We start from the raw sequence: 14,611 nt of genomic DNA, 5'->3' as shown, positions 1-14,611 counted from the left end.
ACCTTATTACTGAAGTTTAGTTTATGTCTTTATTAACAATATGCTAGAGCTGATCATTTTTCTTAAGCTGACCATTTTTAAATCTACAAGTATAACCTACATCAGTGATCTATTGTTTTCATTACTCTCCCGTCAGGGAAAAAAAAAAAAGTGTGCACATACTCGTGGTATACATATATTTATAAAATGTATACATGTATACTGCACATTAAAATACACTAAACTTAGAATTTTTAAAGGATGAGATTACAACTAAATATAAATAATAGTTCTTTTGTTTTCACTTAGACCATCTTGAGAACCCCACTTGGGAGACCACTAACCTACATAATAGTGAATATGATACAGATAAAGAGTAAAATCCTGAGTTACTTTTGCAGTTAGAAAGGATGTTTGAAGGTATTCAAGTATCATAAAATTGGGGTATGCGGAAGTCCCTTTCAGGCCCTATTACTCTTCTCTCGTTTATGCAACCCCCGCCACCACTGCACATGATAGCACAAAGTATAAAAATGGAGAGAACAGAGATCTCACCAACAGACCATAAATACTTGCAGCCAGTGATCTAGTGAAGAAGAGCAAACTTGCAGAATGGGATGGATCTTCACAAATAGAAATAATAATAAAATAGCCATACACTGAGAGGAGATAAAGCATAATAGTTAAGGCTCTGGTGTCACACAGACCAGGTTGAGACAAGAGGAGTGAATTAAGAGTGTTGAGTCATTTCTTAATCTACACACACAAACAGTGGGTTCATATGATTTGGAATATGCCACACACACTGTATGTAAATGCTTCTCTATCCATCTTTCTAAATTTGGCATCGGTCTTTTCCAGATATCCGTGACACCATTGATTCGGGACTTATTTGATGAGAGACTATGTGCTGGGGTTATAAGTCTTTATTGCAGCTCCCATTTACTGAATGCTTGATAACCGCCTTATAGACATTATCTCACTCAACTTCCCAGGACTATTTTCTTCATCTAAGAAAAGTAATTATAATAACTACCTCCACAGTGTGGTTATTATGATGAAGTAACTCATCCAGGATCATACAGGAACTAGGTGCCAGAGACAGGATTCCAGGCCAGGGCAGTCAAATTCCAACGAGCTTCACCACTCCTATACTGTCAGGAATAAAGACCTCCTCATCGCATTTCATCAGAGAAATAAAATCAACTTGTCTTTTCAACAATCCTAGTAAATCCATAAGACTTCTTTCCTACTTGGCAAATCAGATAGACAGGGAAAAAAAAAAACCACAAAGCAATGAGTTACCCTATTCTTGCTCTTTCTTCCTTAACAGCCTGAATTGTTCATTATAGAGGTTTGGTAGAACCCAATACATCACACTCTCTCCTCTACCGGAGTTCTGAACTTATTGACAAAGGTGTAAAGCAGATATAGACAGCACATTAGCACCTCTGTTACTAATAAAGGCTATGTTTAACAGTGACACTTTTGCCCCAAGAAGGCTCTAAAATAGGCCCTAAGAAGTTCATTAGTTAAATTTGTCCCAAAACCATTCTTCATCCAAAGTTGAAAATTTACTCGTCATTCTATTTTCCACCTCAAATTAGTTCATTCACATTGTTCAAAATATCAATGGTTCTGTAAAAATAACATCATAAAAACACTCCGATGGTAATATGCTAGATGCCCTATGTATAAATTTAAGTCCACTCACTATGAAGTTCCTAGAGAGAAATTAAAATCCTCAAATTAAATCCCTTTACAAATTTAATTCTTAAAAAAGGAAAATCCCAAAGGGATTCAAGTCTAAAATTCATTTTTCTTCATATATTAAAAATCCAAAGAAAACCTACAAAACTTCTTTTTCTGGCAATATAGCTGACTAGCTATCATGAAAATCTCTCCTGATAAAGGACACTTAATAATGCTGAAAAAAAAAATACAGATGCCTAGCAGCTGAGCTGCCAAGAGAGCAATGGAAATCCTTTATGGTCAAAAGTTATTTCAAAAAAAAAAAAGCAAAAAAATATATATATATCCAGAAAGATAACTAAACATTGAAGCCAACAGCTGTCTCCAGAAAGATACTGATCTCTGGTGGCTTAGAACTTGTGTTTTGAAAAGCCAAAGAATCAAAGTTTATGTCCTCAGGAAGGTGAGATGCCAATGAAGGATTTCTAATAAACCCTGGACCCCAGAAAATAATATGTTCAGAGAAAGAAAAAAACAATAGCTCCATAGAGATAGACCATAAAGAAATTTGACTCTTAGTTATGGGTCAAGACAGAAAAAGCATGTACTCTGAGAATTTACATCTATAAACTGATCACCAATTAAATCTGGGACTGGAAGTTATAGTATGTAGATACCAAAAAAAAAAAAAAAAAAAAACCTTAAAGTTGAAGATTTAGTTTAAAGTAGATCCAGGTTGGCAGCACCACTAGTCACATAGAATAATCAAATATAAATTCTCCCTGAAGAAATGCAACGTAATCTAGTCCTCAAAAAATTTCCACAGATAACAGTTCTCAGGGGTATGAGCTCATACTTAAAGTCACACACACAAAAAAAATAATAAACATAAAATGAAGAAAACAAGCCAATATGCCTGAGAGTCAATGGAAAAACAAACTATGAAAAAATTGAATTATATCCACAATTGATACAGGTATTAGAATTATCAGATATAAAATATAAATTATGTTAAATATGTTTAATAGAATGAACAAGTTTGAAATTATGATAAAATAAGAAAGTTTAGGAAGGCTTGAAAATAAAAAATTCAATTTTTTTAAATTAAAAATATAATAATCTAAATTAGAGACTCATGATTAAATATAAGCACATCAGATTAAGCATAAGCTAAAGAGAATAGTTGTGTACTAAAAGATCTAAAGAGCTTATCCACAATGAATGGCAGAAAGACAGAGATGTAAAATATAATAGGTTAAGAAATGTGGCAATAGCATAAGAAGGTCTAACTCAGTGCTTGTCAAACTATAATGTGCATATGAATCTCCTGGAAATGCTGTTAAAGTGCAGATTCTGATTTAGTAGTCTGGGAAGGGATCTGAGATTCTGCATTTTTAACAAACTTCCAGATCAAGCCAATATTGCTAGTTCACAGACCACACTTTGAATAGCAAGCATACATTAAATGTCCATTCAGAGATCCAGGAAGAGAAAAGAGGAAGGAATATGGAGGAAATACAAAATTAGAAAAAATATTAGCTGAGAATTTTTCAAAATTGAGGAAAAACACAAATCTTTCAAATCAGAGGCCAATGATTAAAAAACAAGATAAATAAATTCATAAAAGTAAGTTCATTATCATTATTTAAGTTCCTTAAAGATAAATTTATACTTAGGTATACTGTAGTGAAATTACAGAAAACCAAAGAAAAAGAGAAGATCATAAAAACAAACACATTACTAACAAAGGAATGACAAATACACAGCCTTCTCAATGGAATCTGTAACAATGGAAGCTGGAGAACAGAAGAACGTATTTTTGAAGGGCTGAAAGACCTGTCAACCTGGATATTTATGTTCACCAAAACCATATAAAAGCATTTTCGGACAAATGAGTTTCCTACCCACAAAACTAAAGGAGCAGGGCTGACCAGTTAGTTCAGTTGGTTAGAGCATGGCACTGATAGCACCAAGGTTCAGGGTTTGATCCCTGTTGCTGGCCAGCCACCAAAAATAAAAAATAAGAATAAGAATAGATTTGTCTCCTAGATGGATGCTTAGACACCAGGACTCTCTTCCAACATGGCTGAAGACAACTCTCTAAACAAGACGGTATCAATAAATTGTAGGCGCAATCGCACAAAATTCACAGAAGATAAATTAAAAATTCTTATCAGTGCCTCCAACCAAAAACCTTACCTGGGTTATGCTACGAAACAAAAACTTGCTTTAGAAGTCAACACTATAGAGTCAAGAACCTAGATTTGTTTTCAGAATCAAAGAGATAGGCACCAATTTCAGAATAGACCAGATCTTGGGGAGAGTTTAGAATCAAGCCAAGGCCATGAGTAAGATCACCTTAAAGAACAGATTCAAAGTAGAGAAGCCTGATGGTGTTGTGCCACCTATAGCTCCTCTCAAACACCCCTCCTCAGGCATTTATGAGCAACCCTTACCTTGGAATTGATTTCAGAGAACAACCTGCCAAAGAAATTGGAGTTGCAGAGTCAAGAGTACAAATTTGGTTTTAAAATCGAACATCTGGATTACATGTCCAGAGAAAAAGAAAACCTGAGGAGTCCCTAGAACATGGCCAGGGCAAGATATCTGAAATACAGTTCAAGGTATAGAAGGTACACAAAGCAACTCTGTCATTTCTCTGGAGCCAGAACATGGTAGACACAGAGACAAATTCAGTGTTATTTGATATCATCACCCTAGGCCCCAAATCTCTTTCACAGCTTTCTTGGAAAGCTAAGTTTTCTGGAGATGGTAAGCAGGACTTCAGGAGGCAGAGGCCAGTGCAAGAGGCAACACACAGCTCCACTGACCCAGCCTGTCTCCAGAATTCAGCAGACCTTGGGACAATGATGATTGATTCAGGCAAAAATCATCAATGGATGTTCAAACCCTAAAATTAAAGTCTTATGAAGAAGAAGATATGTATATATCATCTCAAAGACTCTCTTCCCACATACTTATTAATTACAGACAAAAAACTGGTAATTTTGCAATGGAGAAACCTGGACTCTACCTTAACCAAGTGGCTGAAATTCACTTCCCCAGTAGTGGCACAAACCAATGTGAGATGCCTCCTGATATGATACCCTGAGAAGGACAAAATATCTCTTCTGTAGTATTACTGACAAAAAGTATTTAAGCTGAAACTTATCACGAGGAAGCATGGAGCAAACCCAAATTGAGTTACAGTCTACAAAGTAACACCCCTGTACTCTTCAATAGTGATGGACTGAATAATAACAGTAGGAACAGAGAAGAGGCAGGCTGACTCAGAAAATATTTTAAAACTGTCTCCTGAAGAGTCCTCTTGTATATGTAGCATGTGCCATTTATGTAAAACAAAACAAAAAGCAACACTTTTAGAGACCAGTTTGTGCCTAAGATTGTATCCGTTTTCCTTAGAGAAAATAAGACTTTTTAAATTGTAATAAAATATACATAACATAAAATTTTTTAATCACTTTAAGTGTACAGTTAAGTACATTCACACTGCTGTGAAACCATCACCATCCCTCTCCAGAACACGTTTTATTTTGCAAAATTGTAATTTTATACCCATTAAACAATAATTCCCTATTCCCTCCCTCCCATAGCCTTTGCAATCCATGTACCTCATATAAATGGGGTCATACAATATTTGTTCTTTTGTGTCTGGCTCATTTCACTTTGCATAATGTCTTAAAGTTTCTTCCGTATTGTAGCATGTGACAGAATTTCCTTCCTTGTTGAGGGTAAATAATATCCCATTGTATGGGCATACAATATATATAATATATAATATATTTATATGTATTGTACAACACATGGGTTATTTCTGCCTTTTGGCTATTATGGATAATGCTGCTATGAACATTGGTGTACAAATTTCTGTTCGACTCCTTTCAGTTCTTTTGGGTATATACCCAGAAGTGGAATTGCTGGACCATATATTAAGAAATTTTTTAATAAATAGATGTTATGAAGCAGTATGTAGCCAAATGGCATTTCTCCAAGGAAGGTGGTAATTTAAAATATTTAATAATTCAACATTTTCTACCCAGGTAAACAGATAAACTTTTTTAAAAGGTGGTATTTACACAATGGAATACTATGCAGCTATAAAAAATGAAATCAACAGATACAAAGTTACAGTTACATGGGAGAAATAAGTTCTACTGATCTATTGCACAGTAGGTGACTATAGTTAACAATAATATATTGTATATTTTAAAATAGCAAGAAGAGAGGATTTTGAATGTTCTCACCACTAAGAAATGATAAATATCTGAAGTGGTGACTATGTCAATTACCCTATTTTCACTATTATGCATTGTATACATGTATTGAAACCTCATACTGTACTTTATAAATATGTACAATTATTGTGGGTCAATTAAAAATTAATAAAAAATAAAGTTACATTCCATAGAAACTTTTTTAATTTAAAAATTTAAAAATTAAATAGATAAAAGAACTTCAGGTAGAAGGAAAATGATTCCATAAGTAAAGTCCAATACCCAAGAAAAACTGTTGAGCAAAGAAATTGTTACACATGTGAGAAAAACCTAAACAAATGAACTTTATCAAATGCCAGAAATAATGTCTAATTATTTAGATATTAATGTCTAATAATGTCTAATTTACTGAGTTAAAAAAAAAACTAGAGAGAACTAAAATACCAGACAAAAGATAGCATATAAGTAAAAATGTGCATATTGAAAGTTCTTTGGCAATCAGCAAAATACTAGAAATAGACTATATAATTTCCTAACTAGCAGGAGGGGTGGAGGGGTGATGAAATAAGAATAATAAATCGAAAATAAAAAAGGTGCAGGGGAGAATGAATAACAGACATATAGAGGCACAAAATTAGATGGTAGAAATAAATCCAAACAGAAGTTATCACAGTGAGTGCAAATGAACTAAATATGCCACATAAAAGACAAAGATCATTAGATTGGCTGCAAAAACAAAATCTCCTTATATGCATTTTACTAGAGGCATACCTAAAATATAAGAGAAAAAAACTATTGAGAATAAAAGGATGGAAAATATATAAAGTAAAAATTGCTACAACAGAAAAGAGGAGTTGATAATCCACAATATAGTGGGAAATTTTAACACACCTCTTTCAGTAATGGATAAATCAAGTACACACATGGAGAGAGAAGCAGTAGGGTCATAGAAAATTTGAAATATACAATAAACAAGCTTGACATAAATAATATAAAAAACCCTGCCACCAGCAATCAAAGAATGCACCTTCTTTTTAAGCATTATTGAAAACTGACCACATACTACATAAAGCAAGCCTCAACAAACATCAAATATTTAGTACATATTCTCTGACTTCAGGATGTAAAAGTATAATTTTCAAAAAATTTTTAAAACATGACATAAGAATATAGAACAAAAATGTGCTGAAAAGGCAACTTGTAAAACGGTAAAAGGTAAAATGGTAAAGTTGGTGCAAAAAGCATTTGAGAAACTAGGTATTTATAAGCATTTAGAGAAAATGTTACATGAGATTACTATGTTAGATACAAAACTAGTTAATGAGCTATAGGTCAACAAAATCATAACTTTAGCATATTCTTCTGTACTGCGTAAAAATCTACAAATTAACATGTAACTTCACATAATCTGGGCTTTTGTTCAAGAGTGAATAGCAAGTTAAATGAAGGTGCATTTCTCTAGATAATTGATTCCTTGGCCAGTTAAACAATGCTCCAATGCAGTATCAAAAGAATATGCTGCCCTCCCTTTGCCTTATTTATAAGTTTCAGATAATTTTTCTTAACATGTGTTAGCCTTGTTGGTTTATGTGGGATTTCTTCAAGGCAAGGGGAGTCACAATAGCAAAAGTAAAATTATAACCTTCACTAAGAAAGAAAAAGCTCTCAGTTCCACTGTGGTATTGGTTGTGCTATATCTTAAGATATTTTCAGACAAGTGCTTTTTTTGAGGGTCACCTCTTCTGAGAAGTACACCCCCAGGATTCTGTGATTCTTGGCTTCTGGAAGTTTACACTGCCACCCAAGCCCCACTGACCCAAGCCCTACTTATATCTGGAGCCAGCCCTGCTGTAATTAAAGGGTTGACAATATTTCTACCCTTTTCTTTTCATTCATTTTTATATCTCCTGTGGCAGCCTGCCTGTACATATCATATTATCTCCCAGATGCCAATTATTGTTTTTGTGAATGTACTTCTTAGAAAGTTGCCTAAGTCGTGAGGGCTATGCCCCCAAAAACCTGTTATTTTGTTGTGTGGCTTTTATGGTATGCAAGGTTTTCAGGCACATATACACCACATTATAGAAGAAACTTCTTTATTTCATAGGCTGCTTGAGATGGCAGGAGATATTTTTCACATTGTGGCAAGAAATGTGGTAGATGAGTAATATACCTAACAGATTAATTGACAGACATTGTCAATCGTTCCCAGTAAATAATTTGTCTACAATTACAGAAAAGAAAGTGGTATTACTGGTAAGACTGACGTGCAAAGACCGCTGCAACTTGGAATGGATTTCCAAACATTTTATTTGAGCAGATTAGAGTTTAAGTTTCAAATCATACACAAACATCCCTCCATATAGAGAGCTACTGCGAAGAAAAGAGACAGCAACCTTATTACTCATAGCCTCATTTTTAAACATTTAATTGATAATGCTATCTTATTAATAAATGTTTTAGTTGCTAGAAAAGGGATTCCTGGTATTCATAACCTTTAGCTGTTGCCATTAAATTGGAAATATTATGGAATCCAGTGTGTTAAACTCTTAAAAACTGTTGTGTATGAGAAAGTGCAATCAACTCATATCCTGTGAATGTTCCCTCAGAAGTGATGGTTGCCATGGGGCCATATATAAACATGTTGTTGTGGTGGTTGTTGTTGATTTAAAAGTGCAAGCAGACTTTTTTCTGAAAGAAAGTTTGTTAGATGACTTTGACACTTAGGGCTGGCTTTGCCACTTAGGTTATTACACACGAGGCATTTTCCAAAAATTGAATGAGTTCTGTGTACAATGCAGAGATACTGACAAAAAATATTTAGAGCATTTCATCAAAATTTTCTACTGGCAAAGGTGCATTGATATTAATAATATTTACATTTTCACAACCACTTCTGAATATATTAGGTTAAACGGGGTGAAAGAGTAGCAAGTATAATTTATATTCATTTGATAAGACTTGGTAAAGATTTTTGATTTCTTCACAGAAATTTAGAAAGTGAATTATCTAATGACTGAATAAAACACCCTTTTGCAAGATATGTGGGTTCCAAGTCTTTTTAAAAAGTCACTTAAAAAGGACAAAACCATATGACTATCTCCATAAACGTAAAAAGTATTTAATAAAATACAACATCTTTTTATGATTAAAAAAGTTCAATAAACTAGGAATAGAAAAGAATTTTCTCAATCTGATAAAGGGCATCTGTGAAAAACCCACAGCTAACATTATATTTAATAGTGAAAGACTGAATGCTTTCCCCTAATATCAGGGAAAAGACAATGGCGTCTGCTTCTCAGACTTCTATTCAACATTGTACTGGAGGTTCTAGCTAGGGCAATTAGACAAAAAAAGAGAAAGATATGAAAAGCATCCACTGGAAAGGAAGAAGTAAAACTATCTTATCTTCTATTAAGAAAGTCCTAAGGAATACATTTAGAAAACTAGTAGAACTAATAAACAAGTTCAGTGAGGTTGCAGGATACAAGACCAATATAAAAAAGTCAGCTATATACACTAGCAATGAACAATGCAAAAATGAAATTAAGAAAATTTCATTTGGAATAGCATCGATAAGAATAAAATACTTAGGAGTAAATTCAATGCTGAAAACTACAAAAGACTGTTGAAAGAAATTTAGAAAACCTAACAAATGAAAAGACATCCCATGTTCATGGAATGGAAGATTTAATGTTGCAAAGAAGGCAATACTCCCCAAATTGGTACACATATTTAATATATTCCCAACAAAACCCCACCAGGCGTTCATACAAAAATGGCAAGCTGATCCTAAAATTCATATGGTAATATAAGGGAACCAGTCAGAATAGCCAAAGAAATGCTGAAAAAGAACAGAGTCAAATAACTCATACTTCCTAATTTCAAATTGTACTACAAAGCTCTAATAACCAAGACAAGTTGTACTAGCATAAGCAAAGACATATAGGTCAATGGAACAGAATTAAGAGTCAAAAATAAACCCTTACATCATGGTCAATTGATTTTCAACAAGAATTCCCATGCAATTCAACAGGGAAAGTATAGTCTTTTCAATAAATGGTACTGGACAACTGAATATCCATATGCAAAAGAATGAAGTTGGACTCTCAAACTCATACCATATACAAAAATTAATTCAAATGTATTAAAGACTTAATAGCAAGAGCTAAAACAATAAAACTCTTAGAGAAAAACACAGGAGTAAATCTTCATGACCTTGGATTTGGCACTGGATTCTTAGATATGGCACTAAAATCACAAACAACAAAGTAAAAAAATAGATAAATTGAACTTCACCAAAATCAAAAACTTTTCTACTTCAAAGTATATCATAAGAAGGTGAAAAAACAACTCACAAAATGCAGGAAAATATTTGCACATATCAGTTATGGGACTTGTACTCAGAACATATAAGGAAATCTTACAACTCCGTAATGAAAAAACACATAACCCAATTAAAAAGTGGGCAAAAGAGCTGAATAGACATTTTTCCAAAGGCGATATATATAAATGATCAATAAACACGTGAGGATGGTCAACATCATTAGCCATTAGTAAAGTGCCAATCCAAACCACAAGATACTATTTTTCACCTATTAGATTGGCTATCATCAAAAAGACAGACAATAACAAGCATTAATAAGAGTGTGGTGAAATTGGAACTCGCATACATTTCTGATGGAAATGTAAAATGGTGCAGTGCTTTGGAAAACAGTTTGATAGTTCCTCAAAAAATTACATGTAGTTACCATATGACCCGGCAAGTCTATTCCAAGGTATATACCCGAGAGAACTGAAAACATGTATCCACACAAAAACTTGTACCCAAATATTCATAATAGCAATATTCATAATAGACAAAAAGTAGAAGCAATCCAAACATCCATCAACTGATGAATGGATAAACAAAATGTAGCATAACCATATAATGGAATATTATTCAGAGATGAAAAGGAAAGAACTACTGATACATGTTACAACACAGATAAACCTCAAAACCATTAGGCTAATTAAAGAAGCCAGACATTAAAGATGGCATATTTTATTATCTCATTCATATGAAATGTCAGAAATGGAACACCTGTAGAGACAGAAAGCAGATCGGTGGTTGTCTAGAGCTGGAACTGAATGATGATTGACTACAAACAGGCAAGAAGGAACCCTTTGGGATGATGAAAGTGTTCTAAAACTGGATTGCAATGATGGTTGTGCAACTCAGTAGACATACTAAAGATCATCAAACGGGTGGACTTTATGGTGTGTGTGTGTGTAAATAGACCTCAATAAAGCTGTTTTCAAGCAACTAGAAAAAAACATTTATCTAGGTTTAAAATAACAGTTTTTCTCCCTGTTATTTAATCAAGCAGTTATTTTTTTTTCTGTCATTTCCTAAACACCTATTATGAGATAGGTGGTAGATATTATACTTTTACTATTAGTATACTATTTATATTCATTTTAACCCTATGAAGGGGATGTAATTATACCCATTTCTCAGAGGAAGATACTGAGACTTAGAGCTTAAGTAACCTGCCAGGATCAGAGAGATGATAAGTGGCAGAGCTAGAATTCAAACCCAGATTTGTCTGACTTCAAAGCACAGGCCTAGGCTCTAAGCCACACTGTGCTGTGCTAAGAAATGAAAAGAGTTTCAGAGAATCTTTTTTTAGCAAAGGAAAGGAGAGTGGTTGCCCAGGCAACAAAGCTCTTAATTTCAACACATATCACATGCTGTCTGCAAAGCCAATCCTAGAGCATTTGAGAACCTTTGTTGCTGACATAAAATGGAGAATGAACACATGGCCAACCCAAGGTCAACCCAGCCTCCCTAGTCATGACTTCCAGTTGGTTTAGCTGGTCACAGAACAGATGAAATGGGTGTCTCCATTTACCCATACAAATCTTCCAAGAAGGTCATTTAAATTCTAATTCTAAGGCCCCATACCCGGATATTCTGGTCCAATAGGCCTGGGGCAGGGCCTTAGCATCTGCATTTTTAACAAACATAGGAAATTTGTTGAAATCCCAGGCTTCAGATATAAATGTACCTGGGTCTGAATACTGCCTTAGGCCATTAACTAGTTGTGGCACCTTGGCAAGTTAGCATCTTTGAGCCTCAGTTTCCTTATCTAGAAAATGCTATTGATAATAACTATCTCTTTAAATTGTTGTAAATTTTTAATTACTAGGTGCTTCGTGAAAGTACTTAATAAGCAGTAGCTGTTTTTTACATGTGTGCACCTGCATGGGTGTGTGTGTGTGTGTGTGTGTGTGTGTGTGTGTGTTTCCTAGGGAGTCTGATGGGATAGAGTTTTGCCAGCAGTCCAGATTGAACACTTTTTCTCAGAATCAGGTCAGCAGAAAACACACTGCTGGGATGGACAAAATCAACCCAACAGAGATAGTGAAATAACCAGGCCTGCAACCCTCAGGCACTGCTGATTTGTGTTCCTGGTAAGAGATTTTAATATTTGGAGCTGAACCCTATCGACTCAGAAATTTATTCTATCCCCGGCCTTCAAAAATGATCCTCAGAAAAATAGATAAGGTGAAACCATGAGGCAAAGATGACACCTACTGGAAGCACAAAGCCCCTGCAATAGGCATTCCCGTAATCTCGTTCCCCTCTTAAATACAAAATGCTGTTGCCAAGGAAATCATCAGAGATGTGGACAAAGGTTTAGATGCAAAAGTTTAGAACAAGTATTATTCGTGAAAGTGAAAGACTCAGTGTTCAACAGTGAGAAATGAGTTAAATAAATTTTGAGACATCCACACAATATATCAAGTAGCCATTAAAAACTACGTTTTCAAATCATTTTAATAATGTGAAGAAACACTCATATTAAAATAAGTGCAAATGCTATTGTTGAGTGCATATAAAAATATAAAATAAATAAGTGCAAAAATCAGGTTATAAAACAAAACATGAACAGGATAAGGATTAAGTAAAGTTGATGTATGTACATGCTCATAGAAAGAAATCTAGAATGAAAGGTAGAAAATGTCAATAGTGGTTATCTCTCAGATTAGTATTTTTCTCCTTGTACATTTTCATATTATTCAAGGTTTCTGGAATAAACATGTATTACATTAGGGAATAGAAAGCAAAGGAATAAAAATTAAATTTTTAAAAAAGAAAAAAGAATTTCAATGACATTTTAAGAGAGAACAGTAGTTCCAAAGCAAATACTGATAAAATAGTGGTAAATATCACAGGTGAACAGTTGAGACTCAGATCTCAGGACCTATGATCAAAGAGGCTGATGAGAGACAGAGTCTGATCTCTGTGATGACGTGAGCAGCATCAGATACTGCCACATTGCTAGACAGTGGAACAAAAGAACAAAAGAATGAGGCTACTTCATTATCTAAGAAGCAGAAAGCTATTTTCGCTGGCTTAATCATAGGACTCCTACAACTGCCTCTTTTGTATTCTCTCTAAAGAATTTTCTTTCTTTTTCTTTCTTTTTTTAAATTGGCTATAATTTACACAAACAGGGATTAAAACAACAACATAAAGCAAGAGAGAAGATGAGAAAGAAAATAAAAGGAGAAACCCTGCTTGTCTTTCAAGGCAGTATGATCAAATTAAAATCTAATATAGGGCTAGGATGGGGGAGGGGGGCCAAAATACTTAGTAATCAAGATAAATATTATAATGTAATATTTCCAAAAACCAAAATCAATGTAAAAAAAAATTCATGATAAAAAAAAGTATCAAATTTTTAAATAGAGACAGGATCAATTCCTTCTGTAGCCTGGTAGACTTATTAACTCAAAATGACAGCAAGCATCCACCAACCCCTGCCAGGTGGAAAAAGGACTGGAGCCACATTGAATGAAGGCTGGAGCCACACTGTGAGTGATGTTGAATGGATACATTGCCCACTTGTTTGGAGCAAGATAAGCATTCACTGTTTCCTACTCTTGACAGTAGAAAAGCTATGTCAGGCACTCTAGAGGATTTTCTTACATAAATGACTGTGATTAAAAGGTCTTCCCTGGTGGGTAGGTGGGTAAAACTATATCTCTTCAATGAATGCCTGATTGACACACCTCTTGTTTCTCCCATGTATCTGGCAAGGCACTGGCTCTATCACATTCCAGCTCTGTAGCCAAAGGGAAATCACCTGACTTCTCTGAGCTTCACTCTTCTCTTTGGTAAAATAAAGATGGCAGTAGCCACCCAACTGACCTCCCACGATTGTGAGATTTACATGAGATAATGTGCTTTGAATGTAATCCCATGTAAATCTCATGCAAGGTCATAGTAGCCAATATCCATCATTGACTGATTAGGTGCCAGACACTTCAGAATGTGTTTGTTTTACATATTATTTCATTTATTCATCATAAAAAGCCTATGAGTGAGTATAATCCCTATTTTACACATGAGAAAACTGGTTATAACTTGCTCTAAATCAAACATGTTTTGCATTGCAGAGTCAGGATTTGAATTTAGTTCTTTCTCCAAAGGGAAGGCTCTTAAACAATATGCTGTAGTACTGCATAGAATCCTAGAGCCCAGTGACACCCAACGGATCATTAGGTTGAATCCCTGTAGTTTGCAGATGAAGACACCAAGGCCCAGAGAGGAAACCAACAAGAAACACCACAAACTTTGCTTCACAGGACACTAAGATCCCCCGCACAATCTTCCAGCCAATGTGGTTCCCGATCGCTCAAGCCAGAGAGAGACG

At 34.6% G+C, this 14,611-nt stretch overlaps 1 pseudogene; it reads left to right on the top strand.

Annotated features, from left to right (window-relative positions):
- The first annotated feature begins 3,753 nt into the window (after positions 1–3,753).
- Positions 3,754–4,378, top strand: LOC134362495 (double homeobox protein A-like; annotated as a pseudogene).
- Positions 4,379–14,611: the final 10,233 nt, after the last annotated feature.

Source organism: Cynocephalus volans, chromosome 14, assembly GCF_027409185.1.
Source record: "Cynocephalus volans isolate mCynVol1 chromosome 14, mCynVol1.pri, whole genome shotgun sequence".
NCBI lineage: Eukaryota > Metazoa > Chordata > Mammalia > Dermoptera > Cynocephalidae > Cynocephalus > Cynocephalus volans.
This window is presented reverse-complemented; position numbering and strand designations above follow the sequence as displayed.